General features: G+C 36.9%; 1 protein-coding gene across 6 annotated transcripts in view; it reads right to left on the bottom strand.

The window, feature by feature from the left end:
• Nucleotides 1-17,808, bottom strand: part of tim (timeless) — a 122,864-nt gene extending 105,056 nt beyond the window's left edge. For 2 of the 6 annotated variants that reach the window (XR_010949798.1, XR_010949799.1), the window contains exons 1-2: nucleotides 17,376-17,808; nucleotides 13,456-13,630 (exon numbers count right to left, since the gene is read on the bottom strand). The gene's annotated coding sequence lies outside the window, so the exon portion shown is untranslated. Of the gene's footprint in view, nucleotides 1-13,455; nucleotides 13,631-17,362 lie in introns of all 6 variants that reach the window. The other 4 variants (XR_010949797.1, XM_067767232.1, XM_067767233.1 and 1 more) reach the window with 3 other exon arrangements.
• Nucleotides 17,809-19,158: the final 1,350 nt, after the last annotated feature.

Here is a 19,158-nt window from a genome sequence, read left to right as displayed (position 1 = left end):
GCGCTTCGAAAATATTTCGGAGATGATTTAAAAAAATAAAATAAAGAAATTCGTTGAAATGTAACCAAATTTTCATATTTAAAAAAAATATTCAAATAAAACGAATTGATAGCTGAAGAAAGATAGCAAAGGCAAGTTGCTCCACTTCTTAGTATTACCATTTGTATGTATCCATGAATAAGAAAATTTTATCTCTAAAGCTCTCAGCTGAGTATTTAATGTTCGGTTACACCCGAACTTAGCCTTCCTTACTTGTTTTATCATCGTTCATCTTCGATTAGTCGAATAATTGCACGTTTTCGATTATTCGAATAATCGCATAGTTCGAACTTCAAACACAAAAACGCAATATTTTTCATTTTAAAACAGTGTTTGTATTTGATACTCCAGAGAAAAAGTAGCAGCGAAAAATATGCTCTGCTACTGCTCCGGCTATAAATTTGAATAGAGTATAGTGTGGCGAAACGCTGAAAATAGCAGAATAATAACTACGAACGATACGCTTTTTGGGGCCGAGCTATAGGGTAGGCGGAGCGTTGTCTTCCGTGATTATTTCGGAATCATTTTGGTAACTCCCGGAAGGTTTAAGGCACTATTTCTGTGTCGTTGCGGGCCGTTTTGGGGTAATTTTAAGATCATTTTAGGGCTATTTCGGTATAAGTTGGGGACTATTTCGTGGCATGCCATGCTCATGGCATGGCCATGCTTATTTCGAGGTCAATATGTGTTAATTTCCTGCTGATCTTGAGACCTATTTCAAGATTCTACCGAGGTCATTTAGAGATCACTTCGGGGTAGATTCGGAATGTTATCATTTGCTATTTTTGGGCCTCCCGGAGTCAATTCGGGATAAATTTTTGGTAATTTTGTGATGATCTTCGAGACTCTTTTAGGGTACTTCTAGGTCTTTCGAGCGTAGTTTAGAGTTCACTTCAGGGTCTGTTTTTGGTTCGTTTTGGAATGACCTTTTGATGTTTTCGGAGTCCTGCCGAGGTAATTTTACAATGGTGGCGACTATTTCGAAAATCATTAAGAAATGGCCCCAAAATAGTCCCCAATATCATTACGAAATTACACCAAAGTGACCCCTAAACGATCAAGGCCATAGAACCCTGAAATAGACCATAGGATAACTCATAGAAAAGGCGCATTTCAATCACATTTTAAACTATGGCTCGTATTCAGAGGCGGTGCGTTAGAAAAAATAAGAAGCACTAAACAGCTTAATTACTCGTTTCATCCCTCTTGCATCATTTAATGCTTTTTGACCAAAAAATATATGATGTTGCAATTATGCCCCATACATGACTGATGCACTGACGTGCCCGGCTTATCTTGCGGCCACTATTTTCTTTGTTATTTAATGGTAGGCCAGGTCTACTTCTAGAAAGATTTAAGGATTGGCAGAGCTGAATTTATCAGAACTTATCAAAACTGAAATAATACCGTAATAAAAATCGTAAATAATGCCGAACATGTCTGTTATTTAATAGTCTTTAATGTAATATCTTAATATGTAATACCATACCGAAAAATCCCAGTATGTTACTGGCTCTTAAGACTGCCACATCCCGGGGTATATTTAGATTCTCGTCATTAAAGTATGTATTCGTCAAATCCGTCTGCATTTTTGCGATTAATTATGAGGATTTAAATTTAATGTTTTGAGCTATATACAGAGCGGTCCAAAACTCCATTTAAATACTTAGCTCACGTATCCCTGGAGCCAAGACGAACAAAAATATGAGATACTGTTTTTTGATTTTCATACAATTATTTCGAGAAATCGGTGTTCATGTCACTCGGTTGGTTTCGGGCGTACTTTTAATCGTAGAAAGATCATGTATGACACTTTGGATAAGTGCAAACGTCTACTTTATTTTTGAAACTTAAGATATTTGCGATGACGACAAATAGGTTCCCATTGTATATTTTTGACGATTTTTAGAAATTTTTACCAAAAGATTGATTTTTACCGAATTTTTTGTACAGAATCGGAAAGTTCGGAAAACTTTACTTGAATACATCATTTTTGGTGTATAACATTCGAAGAGTTCAATATCTACCAATCGATCAAATTAACAAAGATGAAATATGTGGTATATGCATGACGGTTTCTTTGTTTGTATGAAAACTTCATAAAAAATTGAAGTTCCATTTTGAAAATCGAATAAGCGTTGAGTTGCGATTATTCGCATAATCTAAATAAATGAAATATTCGAATAGTGAAATTCGATTAATAGTCGTACATCGTCGTTTATTCGTACAAAAATCTAAGATCGATTAAGCGAATTATTCGAATATTTTTAAGAGCCCTGGTTGTGAAATATAATACTAAAACTTTCACCAAGGCAATCAGGTTCACTTTCACTTACTGAGATGAAGGAATGCTCTTATATGATACGAGTCGCACGAAAAAATACGTTTCGCTGCGTTATACATAATTTGGCCCTAAGCGGTAACACAGTCAAAATAAATTTTTCGAATTCTTGCTGTCAATTACAGTTAGTGTTCATTTCATGTCAAACAATGTAATGAAAATCAATATTGAAATGAACAATATGGGAAGCATAAAAATTTTACTTAACAATTGCCATATGTTCAAAAGAAGCCAACGCAGAGTAACTATTCAATTTGCTAAACTTTTTTCAATAAATACTCGGCGTGATTTACCCCGAAGGGACAAATCACCACCGAAATTACATAAAAACAAATGCAAGGCGCGATAACCTCTGAAGAGATTTTAATCAGAGCTTTTCTTGCAATTTGCGTCGTGCTCCTTTTAAATTTTTCCTACAAATTAGCGGGAGGGGACCTGCATGGTTTACGCCGACTCCAAGCGACAACTGCAAGGCAGATGAGATTCCACTGAAAAGCTTTTCGTGGCAGAAATACACTAAACCAACGTCGATAGCGCCCCTGTTTACGCGGCGTAGGCTGCCACCCGTCCCCTCTCCTCCTTGTACATACGTATATCTCTGAATTTATTTACAACCCATAGTTTGCATTGTATTCGATCAATTGAATTGTAATTTATATTGAAATATCCCTAGAATCAATGCATTGTATCTACCCTTGAATTCCCTATTGGGAATCCGAATGGACGTGTGGCAGCCTCCACCGCGCAAAATCCACCAATCCGAATTCGCCGCAAGTACAGGATGGCGATCTGGCATGATCGCCACCTGTCAAAAAAAAACCACCACCCTTTTGGCAATGTATATAAAAAATTTGATCTTGGAAAGCTAAACATTTTCTTTTTGTGTGAAAAAAATTATTCTTATTGTGGTCATTTGAAAAAAATCAAACCCAAAATCTTGTGCTTTCAATTCACCATAATTTTGTAAATTTGTTGAATTTCATTTTCTGCAAATGTAGCAGTCTTCTCTATAAAACCAAAAAAAAAACCATCGTTTGTTTTTTCTACAAAATATCAACGAATTTCGTTGCTGTGCGACATTCAATATTTACTTTTATTACAATAATATAATCGCTAAAGTGAAGTGTACTTAAATTGTTTGAATTGGACGTGATAAATAAATATAACTATACAACTTCGCAAAAGAGCGAAGCAAATAAGCTGTTGTAGTTTTATCGATTGATTTACCGCACTGGTGGAAAAAAAATACAAGTACAAAGGAGATTTAGGACGAATTTCCTCGTGATAGTTCCATTGTCAAAAGTTAAGTCGAAAACAGATCAAGGGAATCGCTCTTCATTACGGTGAGAAGCCGCTACGTGATTAAGAAACAAAGCGTTTAAGCTTAGGACGTATTCCACATAACGCCATCGAAGTAGCTACCGCGCAAGGAAGCCACCTCCAAATAGCCACCAACCATCTCCACACGGCGGCAACCCCCTGAAATACCCGGGTAAGTCTCAAATAACTAGCCCCGCTTAGAAAAACTTTTTTCTTATTGAACTAACTTGTTTCCAAATTTTGGGGTTGTCCGAATAATAGCAAAATGTGTAGCACACTTTTAGGCAGAGTTTCTTGTATTGGGCTTTGAGTTTTGTAGCAGATGGAGAAGGTGATATAGGTTTTTTAATCTCAAATGTAATGTTTTATTAGTTTAATATACTTCTATTTCGAACATGCATGGTTTTCTCTACTCGCCTACATGCAGTTAGTTATTAAGTTACTCACGTGCCTAAAATTAGACTTCAAATTTCTGGAAAAATTTTGCATTGAGAAAATATCAAGAAATAGAAATTGCGTTTTTAGCACCTTAAGGTACAAATATCTCGAGAACCAGTACCAAAATTCTAACACCAGAGTCAGATTTTGCATACCAAGGCCTTTGGAAAGGTTTAGAATTGGTCGGCCTATGTAATTTCCCTTTTAATCAGTAGATTAGGGGTAAAAAAAATGCAATTTTGCATTAAAAATTGTACAAATATGAACAGAAAATGATATAAAACAGCACTTCCTGGCTAAAGCAGTAGAACGGATCATTTTTTGAAATAGAGCATTCACAATAAATGAGCCGTAAGGCAGATTTTTCAGTGCGAGTTTACACTACAGTCAAAGTTGTCTAGAGTTTAACCTTGTCACTTTGTTCGGTAACATAAAATTTTGTTCTTCATCCCGGCTTAAGCGGCCGAAGTGGCAGGGTTAAACTCTAGTCAACTTTTACAGGAGTTTAAACTCGCACTGAAAATCGGACCTTATTCGGTTATAAACTCTTAAACAAAATCAAGTGAAAACGAAGGCTTAGCCGAAGATATAAAACACTGCCGATTATTCAGCACACCGAAGCGGAAGCCGAACGTTCGGTCCGACTCTAGTTATCATATTGCTTTTTATTAGCAAATAGCTGATCCCTTTTCGCTTAGTATTGTTTTAGGCTCAACTTAGCCGAACTTTAAAGTGGAAGTTGTATTATTGTGCGGTATAAAGTTCCCACATTACACGATGTTGATTGAAGAAATATATACTCAAATTTTTCTGAAGCTCCTCCTAGGTAAACTGCCATTGATATTATGCACGATTTTTTATATAAATAATATATTGTAACGAATTTACTTAAATTCCGCTTATTCCAAATCTTCTGCTAACGTTCGAATCGCTAAACTGTTGAATAAATTACTCCACTTTTCAATAATGCAAAATGGCCTTTATTAAATTACTTCACAATAACACTTCTATTGCTCGCCACATAGCGTCTTAAATCAAACTGATTGTCGTGCCTCTACTGTTGCTGCCTTTTATACTCTGTGATTTCTCGTTCGCATACTTCTAGGCGCTTCCATTTCTAGAATTTACTAGTTGGTTATCAGCTATAAAATTACTACGTGTATAGCTTCTCATATGCGCGTGTATATGTGAGCACAATTATAATTGCCTACTTTTGGGAGCATCTCAGATAAGATATCTGCATGTGTTTGTGCGTCTTTTCTCCGCTGCGTGTACGTACATATGTGTAGACATAATGATTGACTTATTGATGTGCATACAAGTCTCTGCTTAGCATCGGCTTAGAGATGATATATAATGTTTTTATTTCGTTTGAATAACGCTTCTTAGTAGTATGGGTAAACTATGGAATAGCTAGCTACGCTGATATACTAATGACTAGGGCAACCAAAAATATGTAAAAAATGTTTTTAAAATCTAAGTTATGCCTAAAAATATTTATTTAATGTCCTTGCAAAACCAAAATATTCATATCTCAATGTTTATTCCAATATGGAAGAACTAAGAACTTATGTCTGGTTTCCGCAAAGGAACAACAACGAAAAAGATAAATTCATATTTTACCTCCGAAGGGAGGTAACACTATTTAGGTACAAGCACCGTCAACATATATTTTTTAAATGAACTTTCTTTAAATAATCTTCTAAAAAAATTATACTCTCTGAATTAACCAAATATATTAGGAGCAAAAATGGATGAGCAATATAGTTTGAAGAAGCTTCTTAAAGCCATTTGCAGAATGGCAATCGTTTTCTCAACGAAAGACTCCCTGTATACAGAGTTTATAGAGAGGAACCTTCCGTGAGGAATTTGATTCCCCAAATTTGCAGACAAATGGATTGTTGGACTGCTGTGAGCAATAGGGTCTTTCTAGTTATGACGCGATTGATGCATGTTGAAAGGGAGCGCACCTTTCGTCTTTCCCCCTCGTAACGCTATGCCTAACGGCGGTCTCACGGGATGTGGACACACGAAGAGAAATGGCCTGGTTTCATTCGGCCACTTGAGGGCAGTGCGCTGTCCCAACGTCCAATAAAAAAAAAAACTTACGTTTCCACTGAAAAATATGACCAATAGTCACTTTGTTTCTTCGGCAGCACTATGAAAACCAATTGACAAGGTAGAGAATAGGAGTAGCAATTATGAAGTCAAACAAACAACCGCTGTGATATCTGAATGGTTAGAACAGCGGCGCCTTAACGTTGCCGATTGAGAAGTGGGGGCTATAAAAAATTGTTTTCAATTAAGAAAAAAAAATTGCATTATAACAATAATAATGACACATTATGACATTAGACATTAAATGTTACCTAAGGAAATTCACGGGGCAAAGGCGAATACTTTTTATTAGTCTGTCCCATAAAAATCCGGAAAATTCAGTACAAAATTTCTGCTTTTTTTATATGTTGATTTTTATTTTCCATACCTTTCATGAAAATTAATGGTATATTAAGTTTTTCACGAATCTCCAAATTATTAGGCCTTAAAGGACGCACCAATAAGTATGCCGAATACCGAATCAGGATAACGATCTGAGTTGATTTAGCCAGGTCCGTCTCTCTGTTTGACTGCAAACTGGTCCCTAAATTTTTGAGATATCTTGATGAAATTTTGTATATTTTGGTGTCGCATCACGCCACTATAGCATATATTCCCCATACAACCAATTTTTCGGAAAAGAGGTTTTTTTGCAATATCTTCCTCAGTTTATCAGTTAGAAGCTTCAAATTTCACCAAATGCTTACGTAGGGCAAACGTTGTTGACTAAAGTCGATTGTTGAGATGAGGAAAATTTCACAATTTCTACACCATTTTAACAGCTAGAAGCTTCAAATTTAACTAAATAATAAAATTACTCACTAGAGGTGGGCGAAGTCGAAAAGGACCTTAAAAACCTAAGGGAAAAAAGACAGGTGGAGGTCCCCGACGTCACCACGAAGGTGTTAGAAGAGGACCAACCGCCAAATGGTGCTGTGACTCGCACAGAGGAACACCCGGCACAACAGTTACGAGGGGCTGAAGGTGGCCTCGAATAGTCTAAACCAAAAGGGCAAGGGGAGGACGATGACGTCACGACGAAGTTGCTGGAGGGGGACAAAGAGCCCAATGGTGCTGCGAGTCCTACAGATAAACATCCAACACAGTAAAGTGGCATCGAGCTAACTCCTCCTAACCCTTGAGGAGGGTTCGTTTGACGTGGCGCTGATCCAGGAGCCGTGGCTCTCCTCGGGAGGAAAGGTTTCTGGACTTATCGCGCGCGGGTTTGGCGTTTACTACGCGCAAACGTAAGGGCGGGTGTGAGCTGTAGCAATGGTAAGGAAACAGCTGCATTCATATATGCCGCCTAATTACACTACTGAGGACCTCGTAGTGGTGTCCGTTGAGCAAAAGAATAAGCAGGCATTTATCCTGGAGTCCTGCTACATGGCCCACGCTGCAGAGGTTCCACCGATGGAGTGTAAAAGGCTAGTACAGGAGGAAGGGTGCAAAGCGCGGTTGGTCATAGGCGCAGATGCAAATGCGCACCACAATGCGTGGGGAGGAGCATATACGAACGAGAGAGGCGAATCTCTATTTTGTTACATCCTGCAAACCAATTTGCAGATAGCCAACAGGGGAAATGTCCCTACATACATTGGTCCAACATTCAGCAATGTTCTTGATATTACATTGAACTCCGAGCGTGATATATCAAGGTATGATTGGATAGTTCTTGATAGATCATCCTCCTCCGACCATGCGTATATCAGCTTCAGCATCCCCCTAAAGAGGGTAGAGAAGGGAGGAACCTTTAGAAACCCTAGGTCAACGAACTAGACTAAATTCCAGAAACAGGTAGAAACAAAACTGGGATAACCCAAACAGGTTGCCAATGTGGAGGAACTGGAGGAGTCGAATGAATTCCTAACAAGGACGCTTATGACTGCGTATAACAAAGCTTGCCCTCTAAGAAGATTCAGAGGAAAAGCAAACACCATGGTGGAGCAATGAGCTGAGTCTTCTAAGAAGACAGGTAAAAGAAATGTTTAAGCTCGCAAAGACAGGGATCTACTGAGGATCTACGAGTGTGGAATTTCCAGGGCGAAGAGAATCTCATGGAAAAGTTTCTGTACGGACATAGAGTGCTCCAGCGAAACAGCACGGTTGAAAAAAGTCCTAGCAAGGGGAAACATAGTCCAGGGACTAATAAAGAAAGAGAACGGGGAATGGTCACGTAATAGTGAGGAATCCCTTGAGGTACTTTTCGACACACATTTCCCATCGTGAGACGGTTTAGATGAGCCAGCAGACATCACTCACACTTCGATCACGGAGCGGGTAGTGCCGGGCTTGGTGACCGATACCAAGGACGAATGAGCAGTGAAAACGTTTTCTAAGTTTAAATCGCTGGCCCCAGACAGTATATTCCCGGCCATGCTACAAGTTTCAAGTATGGCGGTCGTGGAATGGCTTAAAATAATATTCGATGGGTGCATAAGGCTGAATCATGTACGGCACTATTGGAGAACTGCTCGTGTAGCTTTCCTACCAAAGGCGGGGAAGATCGGTCACGTGTATCCCAAATATTATAAACCAATTAGCTTAACATCATTTCTGTTCAAAACTTTTGAGAGGCTGATAGATGTGTACATAAAGTCCAACGTGGATGAAAAGCAGCTCTCCACAACACAGCATGCGTACACCAAAGGCAAGTCGGTAGACACCGCATTGCATAGGGTGGTAATTAGCATAGAGAAATCCCAGGAATATAAGGAGTATGCTCTTGGAGTCTTCTTGGATATTGCCGGGGCTTTCAATAATGTTTCTAAATGGGCGATTATGGATGGTCTTAATTACATTAAAGTACATCCCGTCTTAATCAGATGGATCGGCTGCATATTAAATTGCAGGAAGGTTACATCACAATGGGGATTGTACGAGGCCACGAAATATGGGGAACGAAATGGACAGGGGAACGCCGCAGGGAGGGGTGGTATCACCTCTGCTGTGGACGCTGGCCATCAACCAACTGCTCAGGCGATTCGATGAGACGTTGCAATTGTCATAAGTGGAAAGTGCCTTCCAACGATTAGTTCTTTGATGGATCGGGCGCTTCGGGATATTCATACCTGGGCATCTAATGTCGGGTTGAAAGTCAATGCGGAGAAGACGGATATGGTATTGTTTACAAAGACGTACATGGTCCCAGATTGGACCAGGCCTAAGTTAGGAGGGGTGACCTTACAGGAGAAACCTTGCACAAAATATATAGGAATTATCCTAGACAGTAGGCTGTTATGGATGCTCAAGGTGGAGGAGAGGGTGAATAAGGCCTCAACGGCACTCTATGCATGTAAAAGAATGCTGGGGTGTGCGTGGGTCTTATCGCCCTCTCTTTCTCATTAGGTTTTTACAGCGATTGTAAGCCCTATTCTATACTATGGATTTCTTGTTTGGTGGAAAGCCATACAAAAAACAACATACCTCAAAAAATTAGAGGGAGTATGCAGACTATCGATGCTTAGCATTACGGGAGCCCTGAAAACAGCCCCGACGGCTGCACTGTATACCATTCTGCACATTCCACCAGTAGACCTGCTAGCAAAGAACATAGCATTAACAACTGCAACCAGGGGCAGCTTGAGCGCCGACCATATGGCCATAGCAGTATAGCGTCATCAATCACAATACGAACAGACTACCTGATTCCCTATCTGCACTTCGAGGGAGATCTTAAGGCCACAATAGAGATAGACGGTTGGCGCAAAAGTGCGCAAAGGGCGGAAGAGGCGATACATGTGTACACAGATGGTTCCAAAGTAGTGGAAGGAGTAGGGTCTGCGGTATACTGTGCTGATCCCGAAATAAGCAGATCCTACAGGCTGCCGGAATACTGTAGCGTTTTCCAAGCGGAAATATTGGCCGTAACCAAAGCAGTAGAAACCCTGGAAGATAATAGCTTAAGCTGCAACCGTGTTAACTTTTATATTGACAGTCAAGCAGCAATTAAGGCAATAATCTCGCATAGCACAGCATCTAAATGCGTGTTAGAGTGTAAGCAGTCCCCGGAGAGAAACGGGAAGCATACATCTATATTGGGTCCCAGGGCATATGGGAATAGATGGACATGAAAAAGCGGATAAACTAGCTAAAAAGGGCGCATCCCTTGAAGCTTGCTCCGTAGACGTCCCAATTAGACTGGGCGAGATTAAGCGAAGGCGAGAGGTGTACATGATCGACCAAGCGGGAAAGGCGTCGGTTATGTGTAGGTCTTACAACCTTAGACTAACAAAGTTGCTTCTATCATTAAAAAGAGAGGACTGTGTACTCATGACGGGTATTCTGACTGGACACTGCCTTCTGGCGTCACATGCCTTCAAATTAGGCTTGGTCAGTGAGAGCAGATGTAGGAAGTGTGGGTTGGAGGAAACGATCCAGCACGTTCTGTGCTCGTGCCCTGCACTTCCCAGGCTAAGACACCAGCTATTAGGAGTGATACAGCTGTCAGATCTAGAAGCAGCAAGTTGCTTAAGTCCTAGGAAGCGTCTAGTATTTGCCAGAAGGCCGAGGTGTTTTATAACATAAGTCCTGGTTTTGATAGGGTTTTCAGTTTGGTTGTTAAAACAAACTTATGGTAACACTACGGACTCAATCAGTATATGTGAGGTCCTCATGGACCGGGCAGTTCAACCTAACCTAACCTAAATGCACATACTGTGCAAACAAATTCAAATTACAAAGATCGGTCGCATATATAGCATATATTCCATACAAGCGCATTGTTCAGATAAAGAGCTTTTCGCGATTTCTGCCCCATTTTAACTGCCAAAAGCTTCAAATTTCATCAAATACTTACGCACGAGTGAAATATTGTTCAAATTACTGATTCATGGTCATGGCTATATAATGCAGACCACAAGAAACGTGAAACTTGTATCCTCACACAAAGTACCAATATATTTTTTATTTTATGTATATATCGCACAATGTCGCTTAAGAAAGTAAATCTGTTCACTATATGGTACATATTTTATACAATCCAGTACTTGAATTTCACGAATGGGATAAAATTATTGCACAGCTCCATTGATGAATGGTATGAAGTCTTAGGCGCAGCCGAAGAGAGTCCCGCCTTGATTTTTTCAGTTTTAACAAATCTTACTAACATGCAACAAACTTAATGATGAGCGTGCTGTTTATACATTAAATGTTACCTAATGAAATTCACGTGGCAAAGCGTATGCTCTTTATTAGGCTGTCCCCTAAAAATTCGGAAAATTTAGTACTAAAGTTTTCGAATTTTTTTTTATTATTTTTGTCTTTTTTGATATTTTTCTTCATTTTATTTCATACAATAAAGTCTTTTTTTCTGGACGAAAGCAACTTCCAATTTATGATGGATTTTTTTTATATCTTTTCTATTATACCCGTTAAAACTATTAAATTTTCTGCAAACTTTCATATTGATTTATTGCGCATACGCCGTGTCCCACTTCTTTGTAATCTATGCATCATCATGTCAGATTGACATCAATTGAATATTTTGTGCATATATGAAATTCCAACAAATCTTAAAGACATCGAAATTTTTTCAGAAAAAATGTGCTAATCTGATGGACTGTATTTCTGCCATGGAAAGCTTCTCAGTGACAACTTATCTCTCTTGCAGATGCCGTGCGGAGTCGGCGTAAAACATGGGACCTACAATTAATAGGAATAATTATAAAGGAATACGACGGAAATTGGAAGATAACCTCGGCATAAATCCTCTTCGAAGGTTATCGCGCCTGGTATTTATTTATTTATAACAATTTGTTGGCAACTTAATTTTTAACCAATCGCTTAGTTTATCTCCGGTTAGCCGTATGCGGAAGCAGAGCAAAAGAGAGCTTCCATTGCATTGGAATAAGCAGATGGAGCAAGGCTTGATCTCCAAGTAGGGCTAATATTTAAGCTGAGACATTCTTTGATTCAGAAAAATGTATTGATATGTTCTTGCAGTTTCAAGAATGGTCCAAAATCGAGCTCAAAGTGCTCAACCCTTATACACATAAAGCACTTTTGTTTTTGTTTTGCTCTGAAAAAATGGCAAAAATACAAATCCACACTTTGAATAAAAAAAATGTTCATAGCACTCCCATATGCCCTCACATATAAATTCGAATCATATGAAAGTGCCTGAATTTCTTTTGAATGTGCAAAGAAAATGCACTTCCTTACGAAGCCAAGGCACTTCGGTACTATATTCAAATATAAACTAACAAATGGATACCAAAAAATTTTTCAAATACAGTGAAATTCCCCATTACAGACAGTCTTTATAACCGGACAGATTTTGGCACACAGGTTTTTCATTCATTTTTTCATACAAATATCATCCTAATAAACGGACACTCTAATAACCGGACGCGGACAAAATATTTCAAACCATTTTCATAAAAAAATTTCTCATAACCGGACGAAATTCAAAAATATCACAAGCAAGCTTTGTTCTTCATTATAAACATGAAATAGGTGATTCCCCTTTTAACATGTATGCACACATTCAAGCCGTGTGTTTCAAATAAAGGAAAGTTTTCCATTCAGTTTGTTGTCAGTTGCATACGAATGGTTGCGTTCAAAGTTCTTAATAGTATGGCGCCGAAAAAAACGGTACTTTCTATTAAAGAAAAAATTTAGTGGTAGTAGGTACACGTTTCTTTTGCTTTGAAAAGTTCAATATTGGCAAAACACAAGCTGCTGAAATCAATAAAAATAAAGAACAAATTCGTTATAAATGTGAATCTGGAGTTAATCTGTACTGTAACGAATATTAGCAGCACTAAGGGATACTATCATCTCTAAGCCGATGCTAAGCAGTGACTTAGTTACAGTACAATATAATTTGTATGTGTGGTATATATTTTGTGACTTCATCCCTTATAAGCGGACATCTCCCATAGCAGGACAAAAGCACTGCTAAGGTGAGTCTCCGGTTATAAGGAATTTCACTGTATATTGTAGCACTCAGAAAATTTTTAATTAAAAATTTATTTATTAAAGGGAGCATCAAAATTCTTTAAACATTTAAAATATTTTTTTTTTTCTTTTTTTACTTTAAAAAGTTTCAGTGTTTATATAATTTCGTATATATAGCTATTGTGATTTGCACTTACGTATAAAAATACTTGAACAGCCCTGGTATAAACAATCGATTCATTTTTCAAATAATAACATTTTTTTGTAATTGACCGCAAAATCATCCCAAAAAATTCGTCTATTTAAATTATATAACTTACCGGTTTTGCGCTGTATTAGCACTACTTCTTCGTTGTTTTTTCTGCGTCACTCGATAAAACTTTTGGTGATCTAAATAACGTTATTATTCACTTTTTGTTGTACCAGATTTTGATTCACAAATTTTATGGCCGCAAAAATGCCAAACGTTCATTCAAACAATAAATTTTGTAAGTTCTGTACGAAAATGTAGAAAAAAGTTATTTGCATGTTATGTACATACATATGTTTGTATGCAATATTTGATTTGCCCCAAAGTTCATAACTTTGAAGGCGGTGGGGGTTGATAAAAGCTCTACTGAGCTTAAATTCGCAGAGGCGTGTACACTTATACCAGCTATTTTGAATCGACTCATTTAGTTTCCATCGCCGTGACTCTGTTGCGAACATACACACATACATACATACAAATGTATGTATGGACATATAAATGTATGGATGTACGAAAATTGTGTAGGTTTTGATGCTTATTTCCCTTTCTATTTCGATTTTATATAATCGCCTACTCGTATTAGTTATTTTCCAAGAGGACGTCAGCAAAAAGCTCGAACTTCGATAACGTTTGAGTCAAGAAATAAGTAAGACGACTATACCCTCTCGCTAAGTATCAATAACATTCATTTACGAATCTGTAGGGATCACGCTAATATCAGTTGCATACTCTACTTTTTTGTTTCTCTCAAAGTTCTCATTTCATTGAAGCTTTTATTATATATAAGATGTATATGGGAATGCATAACTAGAAATTCCATTGTTGACAGGCTTCAAAGTTTAGCTTAACGATTTCTTTTGATTTCTTATAAAACAATTTATGTTAATATATATAATATACCCTGTAGGAAATCATATCAACTTGAAATCCATTTAAAAAAAGTTTTGAATAAAATATGTCGCTTTGTTTTCTTTTTAAATTTTTTATGAGTATTACATTACATTCATATTTGTCTGCAAAATTTCTGTACAAAATTGGGGATTCTTTCAATTTGTGTCTTACTTTCCGTAGAGTCTTGAAAATTGGAACAAGCTTCGGAAGCCGATGATAGTGCAACAGGAGGGAAACTCCTAGGTGGCGCAGGGATTTATTTTAAAAACTCGTCTGAATTTGTAAATTTCGCAGACAAGTTTTAAGTAGCCTCATGGTGAGCTAGGGACTTAACACATAGGTTAAAGTTCTATTGCAATTAAATCTTAGGTTAAAAAATTCTTCTAGATGGGGCAGGGATGGAGATATTTTAAAATCTTTAGGCAATCCTTAAACAGCATGTGGAATCTAACGATCGACTTTTAGGTAACTACTCATTGAGCTAAAAACTTCAAACTTTACATTGGATCAGGGCACCGTGATAGCGCAACAAAAGGCAAAAGTCGGCTAGGTGGAACGCGGTCGAGTGAAGAAGAAAAATAATACAAGATTTGTAATCTTGCGATGCGGTTTTAAATAGCTTAGCAGCAAGCCATAGACTTGAAGCCAAAAATGTGATTCAAAGGTGACACTTTAACATGGATCTGGATATTTATGAAAATCGTAAGCATCGGATGGCATCTTGCCATCAATTATTTTATGCAAGATTTCCTTTGAGCCGCAAACTTTTAACCTCATCTGTAGCTAAATAAGTGGGAAGATTGCGACTGGTGGTTCCCAGGGCGAGATATTAAGAAATTTTCTTCTATACGAGGGAACCTTTGCAATCAAGTTTTTCGCAACTAGGTGGCGCACGAGTCGATTTATTTCATAAAAATATTAATATATTTCGATCGATTTTTATGTTACTTTTTGGACATTTTAAATCTTATTTCAAAGAGGTCATACCTATAACAAAAAATTTCACTAGGGGGCGCAAGCATCCAGGTATTTATAAAAATCGTTCGGAAGGGGGAACCGGTGCTCCAATGCAATTTAGTGTCAATTTTACTGCACAGTTTTCAATCAAAATGGACTTCAAATAATTGTTCACCTCAGCTCGGTAAACCTCATTCGATACACATCGCTCTCTGAAGGCGCCATCAAATTTGTCGGAGAATTATTCTCTTGAATACTTCAAGGCCCATGCTTGCTTAAGATTCATATATCAGGACAGGTATGATGAAGGACTTATAGAGCTAGAATTTTGTTCGTCAACGTACTTTTCAATTGCCCACTTAGTTTAAAGTAGTGTTTGATATGTGACATTGTTTTCGCTGGTTGTTTTATACTTATCTGACAAAGAAGTATTGTTCCGATTCTTTCTTTAATAATAGCACGAACTTTCTCTTATTTTGTTCTCCATAAGTCCCAATTTTTGGTTCTTTATCCAATTCAGAGAAACAAAACTTACGGCGCCCTTGTAGTGGCCTTTGATATCAATACCATCAGCATACGACAGAAATTGTACGCTCTTATAATAAATTGTACCATCGCAGTTTTTCTCCATGTTTTGGCGTAATATGATGAGTTGGTGGATAGTAAATTTACCCGACCTGAAATAAAGGTTAAACCAGTACGTTGACTTTTCGCTTCAATCTTTCGTCCAATACGGTAGGTATAAAATATCGCTGCTTGCAGCATTACCTCTCTTGTGTATTGGGCAGAGCACGCTTGAATTCAATTTCTGAATTCATGCGCTGGTCCAATCATATTTTTCATAGAATACAAGCTCTTTAACAGATCTTTGACTCCTTCTTTGAACAGTTCTACTTGTAGGCTATCATTACCTGACCCTTATTGTTCTTAAGCAGGCGTATTGAGACTCTCACATCCTTGTAGTGGGGCACCGGAACGTATATTCCGTCATCAGGGAAACATTTCTTGAAACATTTCTTCTTCCGTTTTTTTTTTTGTAGCAATTTACGGATATGTAAGCGTGTATTTGCTCTCACGCTGTTCTTCTGCACGTTCCTTTCTTTAGCGGACCCTACAGTTTTTGAAGAATCGGTGGACACTGGTATCGCATAATCCGTTATCTGTTATCTGTTAGGTCCATTTCCTACAGGTCAAGTATATGTGTACATCGGACAGAAAAATTGCAGTGGAATGTGTTATCAAATTTCGTCACTTAATTTATTTTTAGTTTTTTCTCTATAATAAAAAAAAGCTTCTATTTACGCTGTTAATAAAACTATGTTAACGAAAAACGTTTTCAAAAAAATTCGAAAACTCGAAAAAATTTTACGACACTCTCGAACTTTTCATTTGAAGTTCTCTGTTTTTTTTTTTTTTTTTTTTTTGAGGGTGTCATTTTGATATATATATATAAAAAGAGACCTATAACTTGTACTTTTTTAACTGAAATGGGGCTATAAATCTGCATACTCAAATACTTCAGAGAGCTCCAAACAAAATTTTCTCGGACTTTTGAATTTTTTCGTAAAACATTTTTGAGAGTGGATTGCAAAGCGTCAGTGGCAATATTCATAGAAGTTCTTACACAAAATATTCAAAATAAATTAGAAAAGTTTAATTGATGAAATTTGAAAAAACTGGCACTGTTTGCTGCTGCTGTATTTCAAGATCTCTAATCGCTCGCACTCGAATATTGATCATTTTTTGAACATAACATTAAATGCACACATTTACGAAAAAAAAACTTTAGAAATTTAATAATAAAATAAAGGTTTGCTCTATTTAGTTTTTAGCCGCTTTTTGACGGTTTTTCTTTTTAATTTTTGTTATTATTTTCAGACATCGTAATGGCATTTTTTTTAATATTTTTCTTGCTTTTTCCCCTTACTTCAAATTTATATTTTTTATGAGCCTGTGGCCCATTATTTTTACAATTTAAAATTAATAATGTTTACTTATTTTTAGTTCTTTGTTTTAATAAGAAAAAATTTTAATAACAATTTTTTTCTTTAGTTATAATTTTTTTAAGCCACCATGCATGTCTATAATTCTTTCAGCAGTCTCGCCCCCACCGCCTTTGCACCACTCACTCTTAACACCTACACAACAATGTCGCGAACTAACGATGCAATTACAATATTACTTTCGTTCACGGAATCACAAAATGTTCACGCTCGATCCACGTAATCTAGTACTAATAGTAAATTATAAACTTTCAAATACATTTGAAGCGTTTTGTTTTTTTTCTTTTTCTTTTCTTGTTTGTGTATTTTATTAATCTGTAGAAACACAGATTTATTTCTGAAGTTTCACGAATTTGAGTTTAAAATTAAACACGGTTCAAGCTTGTTGGTTGATTGAGAGTTGTATCTCTTCACAATTAAACAAGTTCTAAATTTATGAATGATTACTTCAAGAAGAGATCTTTTTTGTTATCAATTATTTAATTAGAGATGAGTTATAAATTTTTCAAATTTTTACGCGCACGTACATCCGTCCAGAGCAATAGTTTGCCTAGTAGTGAGTTATCAATGCAGTGCTCAGTTCTATGGAAGTGCTGAAAATTTACATTTACTTGACGAAATCACATGCAATTGCATGTGGTAAAGTGAATAAGCCAGAATTGTCGTGCGCAGCCAACGCTCGTTACTTGTAAACCCAGCGGACCAAATAAATGCTCACAAATGATATCCCATTTGAGCGATTTACGATATTTAACCGGATAATCTCGCAAATGCATCTGAAAACGATAGCAATATGATTCATATGTCCTTTGTGACAGTGAAAGTATTGTTTACGATAGTCGCAACAAATAAAGCTAGCGAGTTTTCAGTAATATTTTTTATGCTTTTTCTGATACTTCCGCGTAGTCGGATGAAATATTGGATTTCATACATTTTCGACTCAAAGGGATATTGCAAAATGATCACGAGAAATAGGAGATGCGAATCTTTCAGTTGTTCCGTCTTCCGTTGTGTTCCCCTATATTAAATACAGTGAGACGAATCAAAAGAAACAGAGACTTTATAATATTCATGGTGTTGCATTTTAGCTTTTTATAATTTTTTTTTTTTTATAAAAAAAAGTTCTTAGTACATATAAAAATATACATATGTGCACATATAACACAATTTATGTATTTTATTTCATTTTTATTGTATTTATTAGACCAAGGGAATTGTTCAGTTGATTTCTTTATTAGAGCTTTTTTGGTCGTTAAATTTAAAGCAAAAACATTAGTTTTTCTTTTTTCTCCGACGCGTTTCGATACGTTATTGTGTTTTCTTCAGGGAGACTATGTATTTATTTTAACAAGAAAACATAATTAGAACATATTTTCTAAATTATAGTACATACACACCTTAATAAAAATTGCAGATTTTGAATTAATTACACATTTTTACAAAATATATACATTTAACATAAACTACATTTTTATACTCAGTTGAGCAGAGCTCACAGAGTATATTAAGTTTGATTGGATAACGGTTGGTTGTACATATATAAAGGAATCGAGATAGATATAGACTTCCATATACCAAAATAATCAGGATCGAAAAAAAATTTTATTGAGCCAGGTCCGTCCGTCCGTCCGTCCGTTAACACGATAACTTGAGTAAATTTTGAGGTATCTTGATTAAATTTGGTATGTAGGTTCCTGAGCACTCATCTCAGATCGCTATTTAAAATGAACGATATCGGACTATAACCACGCCCACTTTTTTGATATCGAAAATTTCGAAAAACCGAAAAAGTGCGATAATTCATTACAAAAGACAGATAAAGCGAAGAAACTTGGTAGATGAGTTGAACTTATGACGCAGAATAGAAAATAAGTAAAATTTTGAACAATGGGCGTGGCACCACCCACTTTTAAAAGAAGGTA

This window comes from Eurosta solidaginis, chromosome 2 (genome assembly GCF_040869045.1).
Source record: "Eurosta solidaginis isolate ZX-2024a chromosome 2, ASM4086904v1, whole genome shotgun sequence".
NCBI lineage: Eukaryota > Metazoa > Arthropoda > Insecta > Diptera > Tephritidae > Eurosta > Eurosta solidaginis.
Note: the sequence above shows the minus strand (reverse complement) of the source record. Positions and strands in the feature narration are given on the sequence as shown.